This window comes from Scyliorhinus torazame, chromosome 16 (assembly GCF_047496885.1).
Source record: "Scyliorhinus torazame isolate Kashiwa2021f chromosome 16, sScyTor2.1, whole genome shotgun sequence".
NCBI lineage: Eukaryota > Metazoa > Chordata > Chondrichthyes > Carcharhiniformes > Scyliorhinidae > Scyliorhinus > Scyliorhinus torazame.
Window position 1 is genome coordinate 182,264,907 of NC_092722.1, and position 27,085 is coordinate 182,291,991.

Here is a 27,085-nt window from a genome sequence, read left to right on the forward strand (position 1 = left end):
AGCGACACAGCAGCTGTCAGCCTTCAGGGAACTCACTGGAAACACCCACCCTCACTTAGCTTTGCACCCACATTCACCAACCACACACACACACACACACACACACACACACACACACAGCATTGCTGAGCCTTTCACAACGTGTGGCTGCCAGTTAATCTCAGTCGGGGTTCAATCACGGCCAAATGTGCATTTCGCATCCGCTTCCGGGCCCACCAATCGCAGTGCCCGATGAGCACATGATTCAGGACATGGAATCTTTTATATCTACCCGAGAAAGAAGACTTGGTTTAACTTGTTATTTGAATTTCAGCACTTCAGTTGTGCGCTGGAGTGTTAACCTAGATTTTGTATTCAAGTCTCTGGGCTGGGACTTGAACCTGTATTTTATTACAAACATGTATCAAAATAGGTTACAGCCATTAAACACCCCGGGAAACATACTTCCCAACAATCAACTAAGCAGTCTGTACAGACTTTTCCCCTTTTTCACCCCCCGTCCCCCTGCGACGAACAGCTCCTCAAACACGGTCACAAACATCTCCCACCTTTTCTCAAATCCCCCTGCTGAGCCCCTTAACTCGTACTTTATCTTCGCTAAACGCAGGAAGTCGTACAGGTCACCCAACCATGCTGCTACCCCCGGTGGCGATGCCGATCGCCACTCCAGCAAAATTCGCCGGCGTGCAATCAGAGAGGCGAAGGCCAAGACATCGGCCTTCCTCCTCTCCATGAGCTCCGGCTTCTCTGAAACCCCAAATATCGCCACCAAAGGGTCCGGGTCCACTCCCTCCTCCACTAACCTGACTAAGACCGCGAACACCCCCGCCCAGAACCTTCCCAATTTTTCGCAACCCCAAAACATGTGCGCGTGATTTGCTGGCCCCCGCCCACACCTCTCACACTCATCTGCAACCCTGAAAGAACCCACTCATTCTCGCCCTAGTCATATGCACCCTGTGCACCACCTTAAACTGTATCAGGCTCATCCTTGCACACAAGGAGGTCCTGTTTACCCTTCGCAGTGCCTCACTCCATACTCGCCAATTGATCTCCCCTCCCAACTCCGCTTGAACCCACAGCCTTCTGACCCACTGATAGCCGTTAGCTATTTCTGACTCCAGAACCGTGATGGTCACTAGGTGCAAATGTGAGTTTTGGAGGAGGACACAAGGAGGCTTCACGTGGACTTGGACAGGATAAGTGAAAGGGCAAGAACATGGCAGATTGAATATATGATGAATAAATGTGGAGTTGTCCACTTGGGTGGAAGAACCAGAAAGGCAGAATATTTCTGAAATGGAAAGAGGTTGGGACGGTGTTGGTGTAAAATGGACCTGGGTGTTCTGTTCATAAGTCACTAAAAGCTAGCATGCAGGTGTAACTATCAATTTGGAAAGTAAGTTTGAGTACAGGAGTAAAGATGGCTGGCTGCAATTGTACGGAGCCTCGGGGAGCCTGAACCTGCAGAATTGTGTACAGTTTCGGCCTCCTTATCTAAGGAAGGATGTACTTGCCGCAGGAGGAGCACAACGGAAGTTCAGCAGAATAATTCCTGGGGTGGTGGGATTGTTTTCAGAGGGGAGATTGAGGAGACCGTGTCTATATTCCCTAGTACGAAGTCTTACAACACCAGGTTAAAGTCCAACAGGTTTGTTTCTAATCACTAGCTTTTGGAGCACTGCTCCTTCCTCAGATTCACCTGAGGAAGGAGCAGCGCTCCGAAAGCTAGTGACATCGAAACAAACCTGTTGGACTTTAACCTGGTGTTGTAAGACTCCATACTGTGCTCACCCCAGTCCAACGCCGGCATCTCCACATCATATATTCCCGAGAGTTTCGAAGAACGAGCGGTGATCTGATGGCAACTTGTAAAATTCTTACAGGGCTCAACAAGGTAGATGTAGATAGGGGGCGGGATTCTCCCAGCCCTGGGCCGGGCCGGAGAATCCCCGCGATCGGGACACGCTGCCCCGACGCCGGCACGCGATTCTCCGCAGAGAGGAGAATCGGCGCCATTGAGGCCATCGTGGTTGGCGCGGCGCCGGTGATTCTCCAGCCTGGATGGGCCGAGCGACCGTAAGACAAAAAAAAAAAAAAAAAAAAGAGTCCCGCCGGTGCCGTTCTAACCTGCTCTGAACCGGCAGGACCTCGGCGTTGAAGGGTCGGGTGGCGGCCTGTGGAGGAGGAGGGGGGGGGGGGGGGGGGGAGGGGGGGGGGGGGGGTCCGGCCCCGGGGGGTGCCTCCAATGTGGATGTGGCCTGGCCCGTGATCGGGGCCCTCCAATCGGCGGGCTGGCCTCTCTGGCTGGATGCACCATGTTGCGTCGGGGCCGGCGCGTTGAAGGAGGCCACCGCGCATGCGCGCGTTGGTGCCGGTGCCACTGCGCATGCGCGGATCCTGCGGCGTCCAGTTCATGCTGGGATAGGCAGCTGGAGCAACGTGAACCACTACAGCACCGTGCTGGCCCCCTGTAGGGGCCAGAATTAGTCCTGGCAGATGGAGTTTACGACGGTGTGGACACTCTGCCGCGGGATGAGAGAATCCCGCCCAGGATGTTTCTCCAAGTCTGGAATCCAGGGACACAGTCTCAGAATAAGGGGCAGGCCATTTAAGACTGGGATGACGGGGAATTTCACTCAAGAGGGTGGTAAATCTGGGAATTCGCTACCCCAGAGGATTGTTCAATCATTGAACATGTTCAAGACAGAAATCGATTGGCTCTTTGGAGACCAAGTACATCAAGGGAGATGGGAATAGTGTGGAAAAGAGGCATATTGTGGTAGATAATCAGCCGTGGTCTAATTGGATGGCGAGCAGGTTCAACAAATGAATGGCCTTCTCCTGTTCCTAGAATCAATAATTCGCTGGTCACGGTCTGTCCGGCAGCGGTGGGGGGGGGGGGGGGGGGGGGATCCCGCAAGCTCCATTAGAACATAGAACATAGAACAATACAGCGCAGTACAGGCCCTTCGGCCCACGATGTTGCACCATTTGATGCTTATTTTCTGGGTCTATTACCAGATGTAGATGAAGGCGAGCCTCCTTCCAAGAAACAGACAGGCACCACACCTCAACAACCTGGGGTCCCCTGAGAACATCAGGGTAATTGAAGACTCCCACTAAAATAACATTCCTGCTCTCCTCCACCTTCCCATCTCTTTATACAGCTCCTTGTTCTTCAGCTGACCTGGTGGTCTGCAGCAGACTCTCAGCGTTAGCTTGGATTATATTTGCATTAGAGATGTCCAAACGGGAGTAGTTCACTGCGTTGCTGGCTGCCTCCTCACATGATCAGCTTGTCAGGGGCAGGTCAGCAGGATGGATGATCAGATTAAACTTTAATAAGCAAAGCCGTTCATTTGCGAGGTAGATCCAGCGACTGATTGCTTCCGCGGCAGCGCCTAGAATTGTTTTGGCAAAAGCAATTACCTTGTAATAAAAAGAACAAGCGAATGCCTTTTTCTGCATGAAGTTCTCATTCCGTTTTAATATGCGATGAGGACATTTGTCCAGTGGGTGATTCTTCCGCATTATCTGCTTGCGTAATATTTCAATTTATTGCTGAATAATTGCTACTTAAAACTCCAACTTAATTAACATTACTTTACAAACTAATCCTTCAAAAGCTGTGAGTGTATATGTGCAGATGTGTGTTCTGCATGAATACAAGTGGATGGTTTTGTACTGTAGGATGTATTAGAGCTGAATCGATCTCTGTTTGTGCTCTCAATAGTACTGGCATGGTTATTCAATGATCAGCAGCCTTAAGTATTTTTGCCAATGTGATGCCAATTCTATTCTCTGCCCACCAGTGTGCTGGGTGTCAGGAAATTTACCAAGTTTATTAGGAAACGGTTGCTGAAGTTGACTTTATTTTTCTTCAGGAAGGAGCTTTCTGCTTGCTCTGTATCGTAAGATCACCTAAAAATCTGAGTATTGATATTGGTAAAAGATTGTTCAAGGGGGGCTGGGCTCAAATAACAGGGGCGATAAAGAAACAATTACGAAAGATACGACGAGCATTTATATAGCAGCTTTACCTCATTCTTGGGGATATTCCAGTGGGCAGCGTCACTAAATGCACCACAGGTGTAATGTGGGTAAATATCAATCAGAGTACAGTAAGATCCAACAAACAGCAGGCGAATAAATGACTGCACAATCGATGTTGGCCAGGATACTAAGAACTGCTCATTTCTCTTCTTCATGGGATCTTTCACACTCAACTGGTAGTCAAAAAATAAGGCAGGCATAGGCTGGCAATTCTGCAGGGACCAACACACCTTCTGACTCCTCAAAGCCTGTCCACCATCTATAAGGCACAAGTCAGGAGGGTGTTGGGTGCTCTCCCCTTGCCTGGGTGAGTGCAGCTCCAACGACATTCAACAAACTCAATACCTCACAGGTCAAAGCAGCCCATCCACCATATTCAACATCTGCTCCCTCCACCACTGGCACACGGTAGCCAGCAGCGTGCCTCATTTACAGGGTGCACTGGAGCAACTCGCACAAGGTTTCTTCAGCAGCACGTTCCAAACCCACAACTCAACCACAAAGAAGGTCAAGATGCATGGAAACGCCTCCACCTGCAAGATCCTGATTTGGAACGAGGTCACCATTACATAGAAAATACAGTGCAGAAGGAGGTCCATCGAATCTGCACCGGCCCACTTAAGCCCTCGCTTCCACCCTATCCCCGTAACCCAATAACCCCTCCAGGACACTCGAGGGCAATTTAACATGGCCAATCCACCTAATCTGCACGTCTTTGGACTGTGGGAGGAAACCAGAGCACCCGAAGGAAACCCACACAGAATGTGCAGACTCCGCACAGTGGCCCAGCGGGGAATCGAACCTGGGACCCTGGCGCTGTGAAGTCACAGTGCTAGCAGCTGTGCTCCGTGCTGCCCATTCCTTCACTGTCGCCAGGTTAAAAACTGCAACTCCTTTCCTATCAACACTAGAGAGTGTAACTACATCACGTGGACTGCAGCGGTTCAAGGCAGCTCACCACCACCTTTTCAAGGGCAATTAGGTATGGGCAATAAATGCTGGCCTAGCCGGCGATGCTCACGTCCAATTATCACATTTTTTAAAAAAGGAATTGTGGAATAAGGGAATATCCATTAAGGTGAACATTATAAATGGGTTCAAAGGGTAGTTCGGTGTGCTCAGAGAGAAAATGAATTGTGGGATTTATCACCTTTACGTCTCTCAACTCAAGAGCACGGAGGAGCAGGGAGGCTCACAGCTACGATTCTCTCCAGCTGGACATACATAGAACATTACAGCGCAGTACAGGCCCTTCGGCCCTCGATGTTGCACCGACCTGTGAAACCACTCTAAAGCCCATCTACACTATTCCCTTATCGTCCATATGTCTATCCAATGACCATTTGAATGCCCTCAGTGTTGGCGAGTCCACTACTGTTGCAGACAGGGCATTCCAGGGCATACTACTCTCGGAGTAAAGAACCTACCTCTGACATCTGTCTTATATCTATCTCCCCTCAATTTAAAGCTATGCCCCCTCGTGCTAGACATCACCATCCGAGGAAAAAGGCTCTCACTGTCCACCCTATCCAATCCTCTGATCATCTTGTATGCCTCAATTAAGTCACCTCTTAACCTTCTCTCTAACGAAAACAGCCTCAAGTCCCTCAGCCTTTCCTCATAAGATCTTCCCTCCATACCAGGCAATATTCTGTTAAATCTCCTCTGCACCCTTTCCAATGCTTCTACATCCTTCCTATAATGCGGCGACCAGAATTACACGCAATACTCCAAATGCGGCCACACCAGAGTTTTGTACAGCTGCAACATGCAATCCACCTCATGGCTCCGACACTCAATCCCTCTACCAATAAAAGCTAACACACCGTACACCTTCTTAACAACCCTCAACAGGGCTGTGGGGGAAGGTTTCCTCTGGGATATATCAAACAAAACTGTAATCCACCATCATAAACAGGTCAGCAGTTTCATTGCAGCAGAGGGAATCCTCAATTTTGATGAAACTCCCAAACTGAACTTCTCCCATTGTGAGCAGAAAGTCTTGGAGCTATGGGAAACAGGGTTTTCTTGCACACTTTGCGCAGCTGAATAAAGCACATTGTCCTTAAATCAATAAAGCAAATACAGCTATGTTTCCATTAAAATAGCAATGCTTTTCCGACATTAAAACAGTGACACTTCAAAAAAGTACTTCATTGCTGTCTTGAACTCTCACGAGGGGTTATATAAAAATGCACATTCTCTCCTCAACAGAGGAATTTGGATAAACATTTATCTGTGGTCATTAGCAACCCTACGATTAGGTGGATTGCTGAAGAGAGACATATTTCTGAAACACCTTGCACTCATTAGGACAAATGCAAGAATGCCAGATTTCAAACCACCACAATTTATGCAACAGGAGAAAAGGGCTGCTGATTTATACTACAAGACAGAAGGAAATTCTGATTGGCTGAGGCAGTGCCAACGAGGAAGAAATGGGGAACTACAGACTCTTTGATTTTCTGGGTAAATCAAAAAAAGCACAACGCTTGAACATATTCCTATTGTTTACAGAGAATGGGTCTGTGTATGAATATATGTTGCCTCTGGAAAGTACGAATGAGCCATGGTGCGAGTTTGAGTGCTTATCTTCAATTGGTTGGCCGTGTAGCTATTAGCGCACTCAGGATTGTCCAGCGAGTCGCCTGATCGCAGAAACACATCTAACAGTAAAGACTTTGTTTTGAGTTTTGCAAGTGCAGGCTGATTGAGTACAGTCTGTAGTGTGCCAGTTCTGAACAGTCAGAGGAACATGTTGCTCAATTCCATCAGTCAATCGTTGTGACGCAAGTAAGTATCTGGCCTCTCACTGGTCGCGATTCTCTACTCCCGCGCCAGTTGGGAGAATCGCCTGGGCCGCCAAAATTTCCCGCGACGCCGGTCCGACGCCCTCCCGCGATTCTCCCAAGCGGCGAGAACGGCCCCATCGAGTTCCGCGGGCCGGAGAATCGCCCGAGACACCCAAAATGGCGATTCTCCGGCACCCCTGCTATTCTCAGGCCCGGATGGGCCGAGCGGCCAGCCCAAAACGGCGGGTTCCCCCCGACGCCGTCCACACCTGGTCGCTGCCATCGGGAACAGCGCGGGAACACTGGGAGTGGGGGGGCGGCCTGCGGGGAGGGGGGGATCCTGCACCGGGGGGTACCTCAAATGTGGGGTGGCCCGCGATCGGTGCCCACCGATCGTCGGGCCGTCCTCTCTGAAGGAGGACCTCCTTTCTTCCGCAGCTCCGTAAGATCCGTCTGCCATCTTCTTGCGGGGCGGACTCGGAGAGGACGGCAACCACGCATGCGCGGGTTGGCACCAGACAACCCGCGCATGCGCGGGTGACGCCAGTTATGCGGCGCCGGCCGTGTCATGTATGCGGCGCCGCCTTTACGCGGCGACAAGGCCTGGCGCGTGTAAATGACGCAGCCCCGCTCCTAGCCCATTATCGGGCCATGAATCGGTCGGGATAGGGGCCGTTTCGCGCCGCCGTGAACCTCGACGCCGTTCACGACGGCGTGGGCACTTCGGCGCGGGAGTGGAAAATCCCGCCCATTGACACATAAATTGCCGGTTAATGTGTTTATCCAATTCCTTTATGAAAGATCAATATTGACTCAACTTCCACCAGCCTTTTTTCAGGCAGCACATTCCAGATTAGAATGCAAGATTTCTTTGGAAAGGTTTCTTTTCCACTGATTCTCTCAATATCAAAGAATTTCAATAGCAGTACAACCTACAAAGTGGGAACCAGAGCCGATTGGTATGCAGACATGGGCATTCTCCGTGGTGCCAGTTGTCCAGTGTTTCGAGCGGACAATCCAGCTTTCTTCCAAAATGTCAAGTGTTGCAATAGCACTGCAATCAAGAATCTAATGACCAGAGGAGGAGTATAACGTCAGTGATTCCTATTGTACATGGCTAATGAACACCATTTCTGTTCTTACACAATTAAAAACATGTTCAAGGCCTGATTTAACCCGTCAAGTCCTGATTTAATCCGTCAAGTGTCTCTCTATGCGGAAGTCAGCAACACTGAGGATGTTGGCTGTCCTGGGTGACACAATGTGTGCTTATGTTATTATTACATCTTAAAATTTGTAATTTTAAAATTCTCATCCTGGTTTTCAACCCCTTAATGGCTTCTTCCTTCTTATTTCTGCATTCCCTCCAGCACTACTCAGAGGGCACCGTACTCACCCAATTCTGGTCTCTTAGGCATTTGGGATTTTAATTGCTTCACCATTTCACAGCTCTCCCTCTTTGTCCCTTCTTAACGCTTCCCTTAAAAATAAACATCTGCCAATGACATCTGTGCTGCCTTACCAACATTCATCCGATGGATGACAGCCCGTCATCCAAAGGCCTTCCGTACGGTGAAATGGTCCCAGGCGCAGGACCTCCTGGGCATACATAGCTGTACTACATCTGTGAAGATGGCGAACATTGGCAATTGAGAGTCAGCGACGTGGGCTGACTGTTTCAAAGGGTACTAGAGCAGAAGAGGAAAACTCAACTGGCTGAGAGAAGGACCCAAAGAAAAGTGATGCTAAGAAATCTCAAATCTTCTCAGCCCGCCATTTTCCTCTGCGGCAAATGCGAGGGAGACTGCCGTGACCGAGTGGGGGGTGGGGGCTCCTGAGCTCTACAGAGTTGACCACCATGGCATAAAGCATCGTCTTAGGAGATAAAAGGCTGTCGATATCAATAACCTAATAAAGCCTATATCTTTAAGCAGGTTTGTGGTCATCTGTCCCATCTCCTTATGTGACTCAATGTCCAATCGTGTTCAGTTACACTGCAGTGAAGCGGCTCGAGAGCTTTCAAAATGTTAAAGTTGCTAAATCAATGCTAAGTTGGTTGTTGTGCAAAACAGAAGGGAGGCTTAGCCAATGCTCTCAACAGAAAGATTGGCTTCATATTCAGGGCAGATGGTGTGCAATGCCTGGCTGATGCTATTAGGAGTTGCACAAACCAGGCCTCGCCTAGGTACAGCGAGTTGCTTCGGCCATTCAGAGACAGACTTCCCACCTTGGTAAAGGGTGACAGCCCATGACAGCATGGTAGCACAAGTGGCTAGCACTGTGGCGTCACAGCGCCAGGGTCCCAGGTTTGATTCCCCATTGGGTCACTGTCTGTGCAGAGTCTGCACGTTCTCCCAGTGTCTGCGTGGGTTTCCTCCGGGTGCTCCGGTTTCCTCCCACAGTCCACAGACATGCAGGTTAGGTGGATTGGAGATGCTAAATTGCCCCTTAGTGTCCAAAAAGGTTAGGAGGGGTTATTGGGTTACGGGGATAGGGTGGAGGTGAGGGCTTAATGTGGGTCGGTGCTGACACGATGGGCCGAATGGCCGTCCTCCGCACTGCATGTTCTATGACAGCAGTGCCTTAGTGGGGAGGGCCTGCCAGGTCTCTTGATGAGAGGGGTCGGTGGGGGAAGGGGCGAATAGATACAACCTAAAGGGCCGAGGAAACATAAAGAATAATCATAAAAACGCAAGAGAATAATAATATCTGCAGACCTGTTCCAGAGTAATATCCCCACCCTTTACCACGTACCATTATTGGGCATGTTGCCGCTGAGGGAGCGCCTCACTTGTGACAGTGAAAATGGCATCAGAGCCCCAAAGACTTCAAAGGACCATCATTGCATTGAATAGTTTCCACTTCAGCTAACCACCTGAAAATCACATTGCTTGCGTCGTCTGTCTGGATTACTTTACTCGCATCACCAGCCCGTTCACAATGAAAATGGAGGAAGTGCAAGATTTGGGACCCATCCAATCACTGCTGGATTTGTGGCTTACTAACCCTGCAATGAATGTATATGTTTTAACAAAAATGGGCTGGCAGAGGGTGCCCGTGCAAGAATGTTCCTGATATTTTTTTTAAATCCACGGGCGGGATTTTCCAACCGCCCGCCGGGTCGGAGAATCGCCGGGAGGGCGGCATGAATCCCGCCCCGCCGGCCGACGAATTCCCGGCACCGAAAATTCAGCGGGAGCGGGAATCGCGCCACGCCGGTCAGCGGGCCCCCCTGGGTGTTTCTCCGGCCCGCGATGGGCCGAAGTCCCGCTGCTGTCATGCCAGTCCCTCCGGCGTGAATCAAACCACCTACCTTACCGGCAGGGCTGGTGGCACGGGCGGACTCCGGGGTCTTGGGGGGGGGGGGGGGCACGGAGCGATCTGACCCCGGGGGGTGCCCCCACGGTGGCCTGGCCCATGATCGGGGCTCACCGATCCGCGGGCGGGCCTGTGCCGTGGGGGGCACTCTTTTCCTTCCGCCTCGGCCATAGCCTCCACGATGGCCTATGCGGAAGTGACCGCCCCCCCCCCCCCCCCCCCCCCCCCCGCGCATACGTGGTGATGGCGTCAGCAGCCGCTGGCGCTCCCGCGCATGAATGGACTTCCGCCAGCCGGCGGAGTCCCTTCGGTCCCGGCTGGTGTGACGCCAAAGGCCTTTCCCACCGGCTGGCGGCGCGCCAACCACTCCGGCGCGAGCCTAGCCCCTCAAGGTGAGGGCTTGGCCCTTATAGGTGCGGAGAAATCCACACCTTTGGCGCAGCCCAACGGCGGAGTGGTTCCCGCCACTCCATCCCGCTGGGACCCCCCACCCCGCCGGGTAGGGGAGAATCCCGGCCCACTATCTCATTGGCCTCATCCCCACTGGAGTTACCAGGCCGCCGTGAAAAACCTTCCTCAGCCACAAACACCAGTAAAGGGCTCCTAAACAATGAACCTCGAATTTTTTACCTTTTATCATTGAATCTTAATTTGGCCAAAAGTTAAGCCCCTCGACTGTATAACATGTAATTTTGGTTGCTTATGTGTGTGTGTATATTGCAAAGGTCTGGATAAGGGTTTACCTTTTAAAATATCTTCACATCTTTACCCTGGGTGAGTTTTTAGTGCAATATAAACTAGCCCCTTTGTTTTTAAACTCAATAAAGCCTGTCGGACAGTGTTCTTTGGAATCACAGAATACTACAGTGCAAAAGAGGTCTTTTGGCCCATTGGGTCTGTACTGCCTACCTAATCCCACTTGTCAGCATTCGGCCCATAGCCTTGAACGTTATGACGTGCCAAGTACTCATCCAGGTACTTTTTAAAAGGATGTATGGCATCCCCCGCCTCTACCACCCTCCCAGGCAGTGCGTTCCAGACCGTCAGCACTCTCTGGGTAAAAAAAGGTTTTCCTCAAATCCCCCCTAAACCTCCAACCCTCACTTTGAACTTATATCCCCTCGTAACTAACCCTTCAACTAAGGGGAACAGCTGCTCCCTATCCATCCTGTCCATGCCCCTCATAATCCTGTATACCCCAATCAGGTCACCCCTCAGTCTTCTCTGCGTCAGAGAAAAACAACCCAAGCCTATCCAACTACTCTTTGGAACTTACAGAAATCAGCACGAAATGGTTAAGTACAGATACTGAATTAAAACCTTCAGCCTTGGTATGATCAATTCAGGCATGGGAAAGAATGAACCAAGTCCTGACATCCATCCTCCCGGTTGTAACAAGAGGCAGAAACCGGACTGGAGTGAATCAAACATGGACTTCTGAGAACGATATCCACCTCACAAAGTGGCTCTGTTCCCAGACTCCTGGGCAGAATGGTGTCCAAAGAACAAAGAAAAGTACAGCACAGGAACAGGCCCTTCGGCCCTACAAGCCTGTGCCGACCATGCTGCCCGTCTAAACTGAAATCTTCTACACTTCCGGGCTCCATACCCCTCTATTCATGTATTTGTCAAGATGCCCCTTAAACGTCACTATCGTCCCTGCTTCCACCACCTCCTCCGGCAGCGAGTTCCAGGCACCCACTACCCTCTGTGTAAAAAAAACTTGCCTCGTACATCTCCTCTAAACCTTGCAACTCGCACCTTAAACCTATGCCCCCTAGTAATTGACCCCTCTACCCTGGGGAAAAGTCTCTGACTATCCACTCTGCCTATGCCCCTCATAATTTTGTCGACCTCTATCAGGTCACCCCTCAACCTCCTTCGTTCCAGTGAGAACAAACCAAGTTTATTCAACCGCTCCTCATAGCTAATGCCCTCCATACCAGGCAACATCCTGGTAAATCTCTTCTGCACCCTCTCTAAAGCCTCCACATCTTTCTGGTAGTGTGGCAACCAGAATTGAACACTATACTCCAAGTGTGGCCTAACTAAGGTTCTAATCAGCTGCAACATGACTTGCCAATTTTTATACCCAATGCCCCGGCCAATGAAGGCAAGCATGCCGTATGCCTTCTTGACTACCTTCTCCACCCGTGTTGCACCTTTCAGTGGTTGAGCTTGTCCTCTGGTGATGCTGGGCACCAAAGCAAAACAATTGCTTGTCGTTACAAGCATCACCTAAGGCTTGTTCATTTAAAATGCACCCGGGCCGTTTCATTTTTGCTGTAACTCAGTGACATCGAGGCCTGCAAAGGGATGGGACTTTTTCTCTGCCCCCAACCCCCCCCCCCCCCCCCCCCCCCCCCCCCCCGGCCTACTACCCCGAAGTTGTGTTCAGCAACTACTGAAAGCAGCAACCAAACCACATATTTCAAAATAGAATCCAAACTCTTCCAAGGCAGTGTGACTGAAAACCAGCAGACACCTTCCCGTCTGGCTTGCTCCCTCTTCCCTGACCTCCCCCTGGTACATGGGCCACTTTAGCCAACCATAATGAAGAACAGGGAAGCTAATTGACATTGAACGCATGGGGCATTAATGCAGAACATTCTGTGAAGAGGTCATCTGCTATTCCAATCTTGTCAAAAACTATTTATTTACTCAAGTCTATTAGCTTCTATATGGCAAACATGCAGATGGAGCAAATATTCCCTGTTAAATATTTACACGCTCATTAAAATTCAGCGGCATAACAGATTACAGAATGAGCTAATTCACACTTGGAATTGTAACCAAATATTTAAAATCACTGTGGAATCTATTGGGTCCCTGGTAGGCGCAGAGGGAGTAGCACATATCCAGGCAGCATATTGCTCTTTGTTTTCAGAGCGTCTGGGGCACCGCCTGAGCTGAAAGCTGACCGGTTTACGTTTATGCGTGCAAATCAATTATTCAGAAACCTTCACGTTTCATCTAGCCAGCCATCTATTGCAAAGACTAATAAACACAGACGCCACGGGGAGCTATTCCGCAGGATCCAGCGGAGTGCTCATTTACACTCCATTCATGGCACATTTGGCCCGAATGCTGATGCGATTTTTAGACCCTGCAAATTAATTATTCAGAATTTCACAATTCATTTGTTCCACCATATATTCTGGAAATTAACGTGATAAGACTCAAATTAAAGAGCCTCCCTGCAAACCACAAGGGGCTTTCAGTAGTACAGGGACTACTTGTCTATTCATTTCCCTTATCACATCTCCCGTATACAAAATAGTTGTCGAGTGTTTGCAATGGATCTGGCTGAAGCACACCGACTGTTCATAAATTCAGCGGCCAGCAGCACACAAGATCACTCAAACTGTAACCGGGTTAATAGCCAGCTAATGGCTCGGTGTGACATCCGCAACGCAATGGTAGCGCTCCTACCTCGGGATCAGAAGATTGCGCGTTCAAGGCCTCCTCCAGAAACATAACGGTTATGAAATTCCTGGCGCGCAATGTATGACACATCTTTACAATCTGATGTGACTGAAGGTATAAAATGCTGATTGAACAATTTTTAGCTTGTTCATGAAACTAAACTATAATAAATAAATTTACAGGGCTACGGGGATATTGAGGGTAATCGGGACTGACTGGGTCGGTTTACGGAGAGTCAGAATCACAGAAAATACAGTGCAGGAGGCCCTTCGGCCCATCGAGTATGCACCAAGTCATGAAAAACACCCGACCTGCTGACATAATCCCTCGGGCGGCATGGTGGCACAGTGTTTAGCACTGCTGCCTCACGGCGCCATGTCCCGGGTCACTGTCCGTGTGGAGCTTGCACATTCTCCCGTGTCTGCGTGGGTCTCACTTCCACAACCTAAAAAGATGTGGATTGGCCAGGCTAAAATGCCCCTTAATTGGTAAAAAAGAATTGGGTACTCTTAAAAAAAAATTTTTATTTATTTTTTTAAACCTACTTAATCCCACTTGCCAGCACTTGGCCATGAGGCTGGTACTGAGGTAGTTATAGCAACCCACTGGTGTTCTCTCAGATTCCCATGGTGCTATTTGTGCAATCAGACTGGTTCAGATTTGGGTAGATACTACGGAAAGTGCTGGAGTCAGTGACAATGGAGTGGAGTTTGTGGTGGGGACCAAACTTTGGTCCTTCCAATATCTAGTTGGAGGGAATTTCTGTTCAACCGGGTCTGGATGTCAGGCAAACAGTCTGACAATTTACAGACAGTGGAGGGAGAAATGCTGGCCAGAACATTGGGGGTGAAACTCACAATTTGTCTTCACATCACGCCATAGCTACATGTCCATCGGAATCACTAAAACCTTCAAGACAATACTTCGGCTCATTGAATTGACTAAAAGATGACATCCCCAGCAGTGCAGCACTCCTTTGACATTGCACTGGAGTGTCTCACCAAGATTAGGTGCTTAAGTCTCTGGGGCAGGCCTTGAACCCAGAAAACGCTGATTCTGAGGCAAAAGGGCTAACAATTCACCCAAACTGTGTTGGGGTATTTAGAGGTTTATCAATAGACATTACATCAAAGCTGTTCTGCTGATAGTTCCAAACATTAGGTTAGGATGTGGCCAATGTGTTGGGCGATATTTGTGACGTGCTGCTGTGAAAAGGAGAGATTCTGTTCAGTGGCACGGTGAGCGCTGATGCAATTTATTTCTTTCAAGCTGCCCATCGAACACGGGTCTGCAAAACCGCCAACTTAGATCAATAGAAAATAGGGGCGGCACAGTGGTTAGCACGGCTGCCCCACGGCGCCAAGGACCCGGGTTCGATCCCAGCCCCAGGTCACTGTCCGTGTGGAGTTTACACATTCTCCCCATGTCTGGAAGGTCTCACCCCCTCAACCCAAAAAATGTGCAGGGTAGGTGGATTGGCCACACTAAAATTGCCCCTTAATTGGGGAATAATAATGGGATACCCTTTAAAAAAAATGAATAGAAAATGTAGTCTTTTATCCATCTTATTGAAGACAGCTTGGTTCCCACACGCTCTTCCTTCACCTCCCGCCATCACTGTCTTGGTGGCCACTGCAAATTGTGATATTGTAAATGCATTGATGATCCCTTCAATCTGTATTCCCAAAAACGTCAGAAATGTCTTCACTGCAGGAGGCCTCCGTTAACAGTCACACAACCAGGAGTGACCAGATCGGTATTTTCAGGCCACTCACTGCTGGACCGCATCAGTATCCTGATAGAAAATGAAGTTGGGAGGCCGCATTCCCTGCAGGTTTCTTCATTTTCCCATTGTATGTTTACTCCAGTGCATGGAGAGCCTGGCACTGCGGCCTGCCCCTAGATGGTCCACAGATGTCCCAGGAGCAGGCTCAGCATAGGATCACACAGCACAGAAGGCCGTTCAGCCCATCACACCAATGCCAGCTCTTTGAAAGAGCTATCCAAGTAGTCCTACTCTCCTGCTCCTTCTCGCAACCCTTTGAAATTCTTTGCTCTGGAGTGAGCTGGTGAAAAATAAACCGGCAGACGGAGTATGATGTGGGAAAATGTTAACCCATCCACTTTAACGGGAAGAATAGAAAAGCAGTATGCGACGTAAATAGAGATTGCAAAGCTCTGCAGTAGAGGGATCTAGATGCCCTGGTTCATGAATCACAAGAGGTTGGTAAGCAGGTATAAGCGAGTGATTGGGAAAGCAAATGGAATGTTGGTGTTATTGCAACGGGAATGGAATTTAAAAGTGGGGAAGTTTTACTATAGTTGTTCAGGGTACTTGAGAGGCTACATCTCGAACACTATGTACAATTATGGTCTCTTTACTCGAGAAAGACTATAATAGCATCAGAAACAGTTCATAGCATCAGAAACAGTTCAGAGAAGGTTCACGCGACTGATTCTTGGGATGAGGAGTTTATCTTATGACAGGTGGTTCAAGAGGTTGGACCTGTATCCACTGGAGTTTCTGAAAACGAGAGGCGATCCTATTTTAACACAAAATAAATAAATAAATAAATAATCGCTTATTGTCACGGGTAGGCTTGAATGAAGTTACTGAGAAAAGCTCCTAGTCGCCACATTCCAGCGCCTGTTCAGGGAGGCCGATACGGGAATTGAACCCACGCTGCTGGCATTGTTCTGCATTGCAAGCCAGCTATTTAGCCCACTGTGCTAAAGGGACGGGTTTCTTCTTTCCGGGGACTAAGTCCCCACGCCGGCGGGAAAACCAGGGTGAAACACTCCGTCGTCAACAGTCCCCGAAAGTCTCCGCACCTTCAGGGGCTAGGTGGACGCCGGAGGGGTTGGCGCCGCGTCAGCACGCGTCGAAGGGACTGCGCGGGTCCGCGTATGCGCCAAAGGGATGGCGTGATCTCGGACATACGCGGAACCGCCGCCATGTTGTGCCGCATGCGCGGAGGTTCTCTTCTCCGCGCCGGCCATGGCGGAACCCGACAGGGGCTGGCGCGGAAGGAAGGAGTGCCTCCACGGCACAGGCCCACCCGCAGATCGGTGGGCCCCAATCGCGGGCCAGGCCACCGCGGGGTCACCCCCCCCCCCCCCCAGGGTCGGATCCCCCCGCTCCCCCGCCGACTTACCTGCCAGGTCCCGCGGTGTGGGGCCATGTCTAACCCACGCCGACGGGACTTGGCCATAAACAGACGGCCGCTCAGCCCATCGGTGCCACTGGCAACGGCCCCCGACTGGCGTGGCGTGAATCCCGCCCCCACCCGATAAACGGCGCCGCAGAATACGGCAGCCGGCGCCGGGGCGGCGGGGCAGGATTCGCACCGCCCCCCGGGGATTCTCCGACCCGGCGGGGGTCAGAGAATCCCACTGATAAGCTCCTGAGGAGAATTGACAGGGTGAATACGGAGAAGATGTTTCCCCTTGTGGCGGGACTAGAGCTAAGGGACACAGTGTAAAAAAAAGGGGGTACCCATTTATGATGGAAATGAGGAGATATTGTTTCTCCCATAAAGTCATACGTCTCTTCCTCAGAGAACATCAGAGGCTGGGTCATTGAACATTTTTAAGACCAAGTTGGATAGATCAGCAAGGGAGTCAACGGGTACGGGGTAGACAGGAAAGTAGAGATGAGGCCACAATCGGATCAGCAACAATCTTATCAAGTGGCAGAGTAGGAGAACTCAATGGTCTACTCCTGCTGCTAATGTGCTTGCTTGTTTGTTCATATGCAAATATGGACATAGGTGAGCGTACCTCACAACTCCTTGTGGAATTTGCACATAACATTGTTTAAGAATGGCCAACACCCAAAGACTTTCTAGACTGCCAGTGTCTATGTTTCATAATGGACAAATTGTTTAAAACTCAAGGTCCAGTATCAACTTCCCATTACGTTACGTTGTGACCCCCCCGCCCATCCAAACGGGGCTGGGAGGGCTTCAAAGAGGCTGGCAGGGCCTTAGAAGTGTTAACCCGATGGTCCTCTGATCGAAACAAGATAATGAGATTTATCTGAAGACTGAGAGAGACCAGGACAAACTGCAGAAGAACACCGACAAGATGTCAGCTGCAGAGGAAGGCTTTGCCATCTTTGCCTTTAAAAAAAATAAATTTAGAGTACCCAATTGTATTCCCCCCCCCCCCCCCCAATTAAGCGGCAATTTAGCGTGTCCAATCTATCTAACCTGCACATCTCTCAGTTGTGGGGGTGAAACCCACACAGACATGGGGAGAATGCACAAACTCCACACGGACAGTGACCCAGGGCCGGGATTCGATCCCGGGTCCTCAGCGCCGCAGTCCCAGTGCTATCCACTGTGCCACATGACGCCCCCCCCCCCCCCCATCTTTGCCTTTTAACAACCATCGGTGGTTAGCCAGTTTGAGAACCAGGCTCTGAAACTAGCTGCAGCTCATCAAGCAGCCAAATACCTGTTCCAGTTTCAAAGTTCACCTGAGAACCAAACTCCTAGCTTTTTGACTAAAAGTAGCCTTGCAACTTGCTGTGAACTCCTCACTTTAGAAAACCCTCACTTCAACTTTAACCATCAAATCCATTGAAGAAACCACAGGCTTGCCACCTGGGAGACCAGCAATTGTATATCAGAGACTGAATTAACTGTAACCTGTAAAGCTGCACTATCTTTTTCTGTATTTATTTTTTGTGTGTGCGTGTGACACCAAATGTGTGACTACTGTGTTTATTTGAGGTAAGTGCGTGAGAATAAATGACCTTATATTAAAGTCACAAAAGCTTGCTGCTGAATTATTTAATTGGTATTTACAATCCAAAGTAAGAAAAGACACACCACCTTCCATATAAAACATACTGACTGATTACGGACAGTCAGAGAGCAGATTCATTCTGTCTGTAACACTCTCCGGCCATAATTTTGAACACCTCTATTACATCTGCCTTTAACCATATCTGATCCAAGGAGAACAATCCCAAATTTGACAGGCTCTCCACTAGCTCCCTCATCCCAGATAACATTCTGATAAATTTCTCCTGCACCCTCTCCAAAGCCTTGATGTCCTTCTGAAAGTATAGTGCCAAGAATTGGATACAATTCGCTAGCAGGGGGCTAACCCGTGTGACATTGAAATTACGGAGTTGCTCAAGAGGTTACAGCACAATAACAGGCCGTTCAGCCCACATATTCAATGCTGATGTCAATGCTTTACATGAGCATCCTCCTATCCCTTTTCATACTTCTTCTATTGCCTTCTCCCTCATGTACTTGATTGCACAGTTCGGATTCAGGGCTCCATCCCAATCCGGTGATAAATGATTCAACGACTGCTATTTTGTGAGAGGGGAAAGGTGACCATTACACGCGAGAACCATTACACGCAAGAACACTACTCACCAGGTACGCGGTACATACTCGTGCGACTCGGCCAACGTTGTCTACCTCGTACGCTGTAGGAAAGGATGTCCCGAAGCGTGGTACAATGGCGAGACCATGCAGACGCTGCGACAACGAATGAACGGACATCGCGCGATAATCACCAGGCAGGAACGTCACCTTCCAGTCGGGGAACACTTCAGCAGTCAAGGGCATTCAGCCTCTGATCTACGGGTAAGCGTACTCCAAGGCGGCCTTCAGGACGCGCGACAACGCAGAATCGCCGAGCAGAAACTTATAGCCAAGCCCCGCACACATGAGTGCGGCCTCAACCGGGACCTGGGGTTCATGTCGCATTACATTCACCCCCCACCATCTGGCCTGCGAAATCCTACCGACTGTCCTGGCTTGACACAATTGACACCTCTTTAACCTGGGGTTACCCCATCTCTGGATCTGTAAAGATTTAATCACCTGCTAATGCTCGCATTCCAAGCATTGTCTGGCATCTTTGAATCTGTCTATATATATGTTTCTGGAGCATACCTCTGCATTCACCTGAGGAAGGAGCAGCGCTCCGAAAGCTAGTGATTCGAAACAAACCTGTTGGACTTTAACCTGGTGTTGTAAGACTTCTTACTGTGCTCACCACAGTCCAACGCCGGCATCTCCAAATCACAATATAATACAACAGTGTTGACTACCACAGTGAGTTAATAGTTATGTGACCTCCGAGCAAAATGGGATTGGAATAAATAGGTTCTTGATGACTGCAGACATGATGGGCAAAGGGCCTCTTTGTGCTGTCACACTCTACGACTATGAGTGCAAGATGAAAAACTTTTTTCATCAAGTTCTGTCGAGTGCTCCCAGGTGACTATTAATAACCTCGATGAACTGAACGGTGATGATTGATTAGGTTTTCCTCCTTAAAAATAAATCACAAAAGCTTTGAAGGCATGGAAAAATTCCCTCTTTTTGAAAGAAAATCCGGATAACCTGGAAGAAGACTTAATGGCTCCCAGCCTCTTTAACCCTTCAAAGAAAGACTTACAGTTATTGTAGTGCCTTCCATGATCTCTTGATGTCCAAATTATTTTACAGTCAATTAACTACTTCTGAAGTGTAGTCACTTTCGGAATATAGTGAATGTGGTAGTTTGTGCACAGCAGGATCCCACACAGCAAAGCGATAATGACCAGATAATCTAGTTTTGCTAATTTTGGTCAAATAATAAATATTTTGAATGTAACATCTTTTTTGCCAATCAACTAACAATGACTGGTAAAGACCCAGCCCCAGAAATGCCACCTCCCGGTGGGGGCCCATTTCCGCCACCTGATCCTATTCCCGGGCCCCCGACTTGATAAAAATGGAACGTTTCTTGGTCCCTTGCCAGAGGTCACTCTGTCAGAATACAAGAAGGCCCAACCTGCTACTTTAGTCTTTAACCTCCTACACCGATATACTTAAGCGAAACAAAACATTTACTGGCACTGCGAAATTTACTGAATTGAGAAAGAGTTGGCATACCTCAATAGAAAGGGAAGGTAATCTAACAACAGCGCCAAGATTGATGTTTTATCCAGCTCTCCTTCGTATCATGCAGACAGCCAGTGGCAAAACATCTGTAACCCATTATCAGCACAGCGTTGCATCTGTTAAGCAGCCGACACAATCCCCTCGTGCTGATTCAATGCTCTGCGACTGTTTTCTTATTTGCACACGATGCCACAGTACCAGAGTTGTGGAGGGGGCAATGCTTTTCCTTCACTTTATAATAACCCTCTCGCCGTAGTCTCAGGATGGTTTAAAGTCGTAAACTACTCCTCCTGACATTTTGATGAAGACAGCACGCTCAGAAGCCGATGTCTACATGCCGCCATATCCACACCGAGTGCTCACAAACGAAGTTTGAAACCACCCTCCGATTCACCAACTAACTATACTCTTCCAGCGAGGGGAGGTAGGTTCAACAACGAGTGAACCCGGCTGGAAACAGGAACATGGCTCAGGAGTGAGCTGGTAGAGTGAGTATGCAATCTGCTGTCGCGACTGGAATGAGGACTTCCCAGTCAACTAGACGTGGGCTGAATTCTCGGGCCTGCGTGTCACCGCACACTGCTGAGAAATCGAGGTGAGGGAACCAGCCCAGGCTGCGAGGCACCAGCGAGTGTTTTCAAACGTCTGCTTTTAAATTGGCAGTGGCCCTGAGGCAACAGCTTCAGTTTTCAAAAGCCCCGAAGATCACAAAAATGAGAAAAAGATCGGGAGAGGAAAGAGGTTCTGCCACTCTGAGGTCCCGGCGAGGAATGACTTAGAAGTATGAGGTTGGGTGATGAGTCACATGTTTGGAACAGTAGGTGACGGTCGTTCTGGAATTTGAATTTGTAATTCAAATTGAGAGGAGGTTAAGTGTGGGGAGGCTCACAAACAGCACAAGCACTAGCATAGACCTATTGGACTGAATGGCCAGTTTCCGTGCTGTAAGTTCTTCACAAGTCAGGAAGTTATGTCATTAAGAGGGGTATGTCCACAGCAGTACTGCTTAAAGCAGAGTTACACTATGAGTATGAAGGGTAGAAATCAAAGCTAATTCCTGTACTCTGGGAGTACAGGAAAAGGAGCTTGAGGAAAAAAAACTTGTGGGCATCTTTCACAATCTTCAGATATTCCAAAGTCTGTTCGAGCCAATTAAGTACTTTTGTTGTGTGATCACTGTTGTAAACAGTGGCAGCAAGTTTGTGCACAGCACGTTCTCCCACAAAAAGCAATGTGATAATGACCCAATAATTTCAGCAGTGATCTTGAGGGATAAATATTGGCCAATACACCAGAGATATTAAGATAGCACAAATGCTCTTCTTCAAAATGGCAGCTCGGGATCTTTTACGTCCTCCTCAAGAGGGCAGAAGACAGGGCCTTGGGTTTAACCCCGCCTCTGAAAGACAACATCACCGGTAATGCGGCACTCCCTCAGTACCGCGCTGGAGCGTCAGCCCAGATTTGTGTGCTCAAATCCTGGGCTGGGACTTTAAACCACAACCGTCTTGGCTCAGAAACGCGAGTGCAACCCATTGAGCTTAGCTTTCTTGAATCTGGAAGCGCCATCCAACACTTTTGATGGGGTATTCTAGTGTTAAGACTTGCTGAACAGCACCACTAGTGATTGGGAGGAATTCCCACATGTTTGCTGGGTCAATCAGGCAGATACCGGGCAGCACGGTAGCATTGTGGATAGCACAATTGCTTCACAGCTCCAGGATCAATTCCGGCTTGGGTCACTGTATGTGCGGAGTCTGCACATCCTCCCCGTGTGTGCGTGGGTTTCCTCCGGGTGCTCCGGTTTCCTCCCACAGTCCAAAGATGTGCAGGTTAGGTGGATTGGCCATGATAAATTGCCCTTAGTGTCCAAAATTGCCCTTAGTGTTGGGTGGGGTTACTGGGTTATGGAGATAGGGTGGAGGTGTTGACCTTGGGTAGGGTGCTCTTTCCAAGAGCCGGTGCAGACTCGATGGGCCGAATGGCCTCCTTCTGCACTGTAAATTCTATGTAAATTCTATATAGCATTAGATTCAGTTCACTGCTTGTCTTACACTCAGCATTACTAATCGGGTAATTATTACAGCCAACTAGGGACTTTATATTTAAATATTATGCTTCATTCAAAAACTGCATACAACAGGGAACAATGCCAATTTGAATCTTAAAATTGCGCTTGGATCAGTCGATAGTTTTGACACTGGTATATTGAATGTTGGTCTTCCCCACTCCTTTTTGTTAGGACTTTACCACGATCGGGGCTGCATTTACAAGAACGAACTCCGGGCATTAGAAGCAGTTCTTGCCCCCATTGGTGCCTGAGCATGGGATATAGTCAGAAGGCAACTATGCTTGGAGAATCGGCACAAACGGCGAGCGGCAATTTTCCGGTCCGGATGGGCCACGCGTAAAGGGCCTAGTCCCACTGGCGCCGTCCACCCCTGGTTGCTGCCGGCGGGTACTCGTAGCGAAGGCTTGGGGGGCTGTCTGTGGCGGGGGGGGGGGGCCTCCGGAGTGGCCTGGTACGCGATCGGGACCAACCGATCAGCGGGCCGGCCTCTCGGTCGGCGGGCGTCCTTTCCTCCGCCGGCGAGCCGGATCCATCCGCCATATTTGTGCAGGGCGGCCTGGGAGAGGACGGCCACCGCGCATGCGCAAGTTGGCGCCGCGCCGACGCCGGAGTAAAACACTCCGGTTTTTACTCCGGCGTGGGCACTTAGACTCCGTTGGGAGAATCCCGCCCATTAGTTTAACATCTCATTTGAAATATCCACCATACTGGGCTGAAGTGTCATTCCAATGTTTATTCTGATTGAAACTTTCCAACAGAAGTTATGAAGATTGTTTAGCTGAAACTTATCTGGTTCTTAATTGGCCAGTTAAGGGCCTCAATAGGTTTAAGGACAGGCAGGCTGACTGATCCCTTACCCACCCTCTGCAATATTTGGGGGGGGGGGGGGGGGGGGGGGGGAGAATGCAGTTTGGGGAAAGCCAGGCAAACAGTGGGCCAGCCACCCATCTTATTTTATGAGCACCCCTGCCAGCAAAGGAGGGGGGGGGGGGGTCTAAACTTTTCCCCCATTAAAAAAAAGAGCACTATTGGCTGTAAAGCATTTGATGTAGTGCAAGGACATGAAAGGCGCCATGTAAATGCAAGTCTTTCTTTTAATACTGGCCCCAAAGGAAGATGTCAGAAACTATACATCCCGACCAGACCTCCCACAAGAAACGCTAAGGGAGTGCAGTACTGAGGAAATGCTACACTTTATACCCATGTTCAGGCCCTGCTCCAATAATCCATAGAAATAAAAAAAATGAAAATCGCTTATTGTCACAAGTCGGCTTCAAACGAAGTTACTGTGAAAAGCCCCTAGTTGCCACATTCTGGCGCCTGTTCGGGGAGGCTGCTGCGGGAATTGAACCCGCGCTGCTGGCCTGCCTTGGTCAGCTTTAAAAGCCAGTGATTTGGCCCTGTGCTAAACCAGCCCAGATAGGGATGTCAAAGATCACTCTGGGAAGAGATGGGAGTTGGCTCTATCCTGTCCAGGCCTTGGCTAACATGCCTCCCTCGGCCCACATCAGCGAAAGCAGACTGGCCTTGATTCTTTGGCATTCAAACAGTAGTGGGAGAATAACACTGAACAGGAAATCCAGACTATTAAATGATTATTGCTTACTGTACACATAACAGTGGCTGTGTCTGCCAAATCAACAGTCACTGCACCGCAAGGTCGTGCATTGGACGGGAAGCCCTTTGAGACAATTCTCAGAGCGACTGTACAAACGTATCTGTTTCTTATTCCTCTGCTGTGGAGCTCAGTTGGCTGTAGATCTACAATAAATGGTGACGTGTTAGGTTGGAACAAATAGATTTTTGCAAACCAAAGAAGATAATGGCTTTATCTCACAACTGGAGACTAAATCATTGATTTGATGAACTCTTTTCCGTTCATCACGGGCGAGGGAAGTTGGCGCTGTGGAATAAAGTACTTTCCTGTACTTGTCCGCACTTACTATTTCATTTGTGGTTTCAAGAATTTGAAATGTTTGCCGTTTACGAGCGAGCTTTTCTGCATGTTTAACTTTCCGGGATACAATCACGACCTCTGGGTGAAATTATGTAAATTATGAATGCAACTTTCAAGAGATTCAGGAGTGTTGGCTACATTACGGATAACAAAGCACTCCCAGGTCAGGCATAGCTAGACCCAGCACTCTAGGCTTTGTTGAAAGAAAATGAGCTATTTTGGGGGGGCAGACTGTGCATTTCACCTCAGCTGTCCTCTTCCCTCCCCATCCACTCTGTTCCTCCCCCCCCCCCCCCCAACAACAACCCCCACCACCACCACCACTTCTCAAATCTGGCAAAAAGAACTGCAGCAAGAAGCAGACACATTCTAGAATGACAGAGCTGGCAAAAGGTAAACAGCAGCCAGTCTGCCTTTCGTGTGAGCCCGAGAGTCTGAACAGTTCACTCGGAGGGCAGCAGTCACAGGCTGATCAGCACAAGACTTTCCATCACTTTTTATATCCCAGGGTCTGTCAATGCGCTGAGTGATGTGATGGAGTCCAGGGACCTCTGAACAGGAATGTGCTTACACAAAGTACATTGATCATCCCCGTATTACCCTTAACCCTCACCCTGGTCCCTTCCCTGCCCTGCGTGTTTACATTCTGCTCGAAAGAGGGGAGAATGGAACTGCTGATCTGATTGATCTCAGCTTTCAGTAACTGGAAACAGATTGAGATAATCACTTTGCGAATGATCGGATGCAAGAAATTTGAAAGCAAAACTTTTTCTGTTAGATGCGTTCTCTTCATAAAGAGCCCATGAAATGAATAGAAAAGACCATGGGCAGGATTATCCCGCAATTGGCGGGATGGCCCAAGAACGGCGCAAACCACTCCGGCGTCGGGCCAACCAGAAGTTGTGGAATCCTCCACACTTCCAGGGGCTAAGCCGATGCCGGAGGGGTTGGCGCCGCGCCAACCGGCGCGTGTTGATGCAAGCGCAGAACCGCCGGCGTGGTTCCGCGCATGCGCAGACCGGCCACCGTGTTCCTGCGCATGCGCAGGGGGGTTCTTCACCACGCTGGCCATGGCGGAGCCCTACAGAGGCCAGCGCCAAAGGAAGGAGTGCCCCCACGGTACAGGCCCGCCCGCAGATCGGTGGGACCTGATCACTGGCCAGGCCACCGTGGGGACCCCCCCGGGGCCGGATCTCTCCCCCCCGAGGACTCCACTAGACGGCCTACCAGCCAGGTCCTGCTGTGTGGGACCATGTCCATTTCACGCCGGTGGGACTGGCCAGGAACTGACGCCCGCTCGGCCCGTCGGGGCCCAGAGAACTGCCGGGGGGAGGGGCGCTGCCAACGGCCCCCGAGCGGCGTGGCGGAAACCCCGCCCCCGCCCGAAAACCACGGCGAAGAATACGGCAGCCGGCGGGATTCACGCTGCCCCACCCCCCCCCCCCCCCCCCCCCCACCCCCCGGGGATTCTCCGACCCGGCGGGGGGTCGGAGAATCCTGCCACAAATGTTTGGGTGGGGATGGAGAAAGGCTGACAAAAGAAATTTGCCAGAATTTAGGCTGGCCCACATTCAGTAAAAGTAAGATGGTGATAGCTTGGTGCAAACATTCTGAACCACATCGAATGCCAATGTCCAAGGTCTGACCCCCATTCAGTGTTGGGGCGCGATTTTCCAGTTCCACCGAGGGCCAACCCCTGCCGCAGGTTTCCCAGCGATGTACGATGGACACGACGGGGAATCTCATTGACAGCGGTGGGGCCTGAAGAATCGAGCCCCTGAACTCAGAGATGCAAGGATTCACCTCAGCGCAACTCTGCGCCAAGTATTCCTTGGGAAGAATTAGATAGGCTGTTTCTCATTATCCGATTACTTGAGTGGGAACGGGGCCATCAATGGACGTTGGCTAAAGACTTTGCCAGATGGCTGCCAGATGGCTCCCAGAGCTGAACAGCTCAGCAGCATTCATTACTTCAGTTTACACCGAGGTGGGGTAAGAGAAGGCCAGTGGGGAGCTCAGTAAAAGACATTGCCCTCAAGGTGCAAAAGGACAAAGCTGGGAGAGCGAAAAGCTGACCATTCAGCTCAGGAGGGTTTTATAGTTTGGCCACTTGTAGAAATGGAGAATTTCTGAGCGTGACTTTATTTTATTTGTGAGTGTTTAATTTTATTTTGCAGTGCATCATTCCTCCCAGTGAAGTGAATGTTTATCTTTCTATTCGTTCATGGGATGTGGGTTTCACTGGCTGGGCCAGCATTTGTTGCCCATTCCTTGAGGAGGTGGTGAGCTGCCTTTTTGAAGCGCTGCAGTCCATGTGGTGTAGGTACACCCACTGTGCTTTCAGGGAGGGAGTTCCAGGATTTTGATCCAGTGACAGTGAAGGAACGGCGATATATTTCCAAGTCAGGATGGCGTGCGGCTTGGAGGGGTCTTGCAGGTTGTGGCACTGTCATGTGTCTGCTGTCCATGTCCTTCTAGATGGCAGCAGTCGTGGGTTTGGACAGTGTTGTCAAAGAAGTTGCTGCAGTGCATGGTGAAGATGGTAAAC

At 49.7% G+C, this 27,085-nt stretch overlaps 1 protein-coding gene across 6 annotated transcripts in view; it reads right to left on the reverse strand.

The window, feature by feature from the left end:
- lzts2a (leucine zipper, putative tumor suppressor 2a) overlaps window positions 1-27,085 on the reverse strand; it is a 223,018-nt gene that overhangs the window by 44,055 nt on the left and 151,878 nt on the right. The window contains exon 1 of one of the 6 annotated variants that reach the window (XM_072479565.1): window positions 20,501-20,524. The exons of the other annotated variants lie outside the window; for them this stretch is intronic. The gene's annotated coding sequence lies outside the window, so the exon portion shown is untranslated. Of the gene's footprint in view, window positions 1-20,500; window positions 20,525-27,085 lie in introns of those variants that run through there. 6 annotated transcript variants of the gene reach the window in all.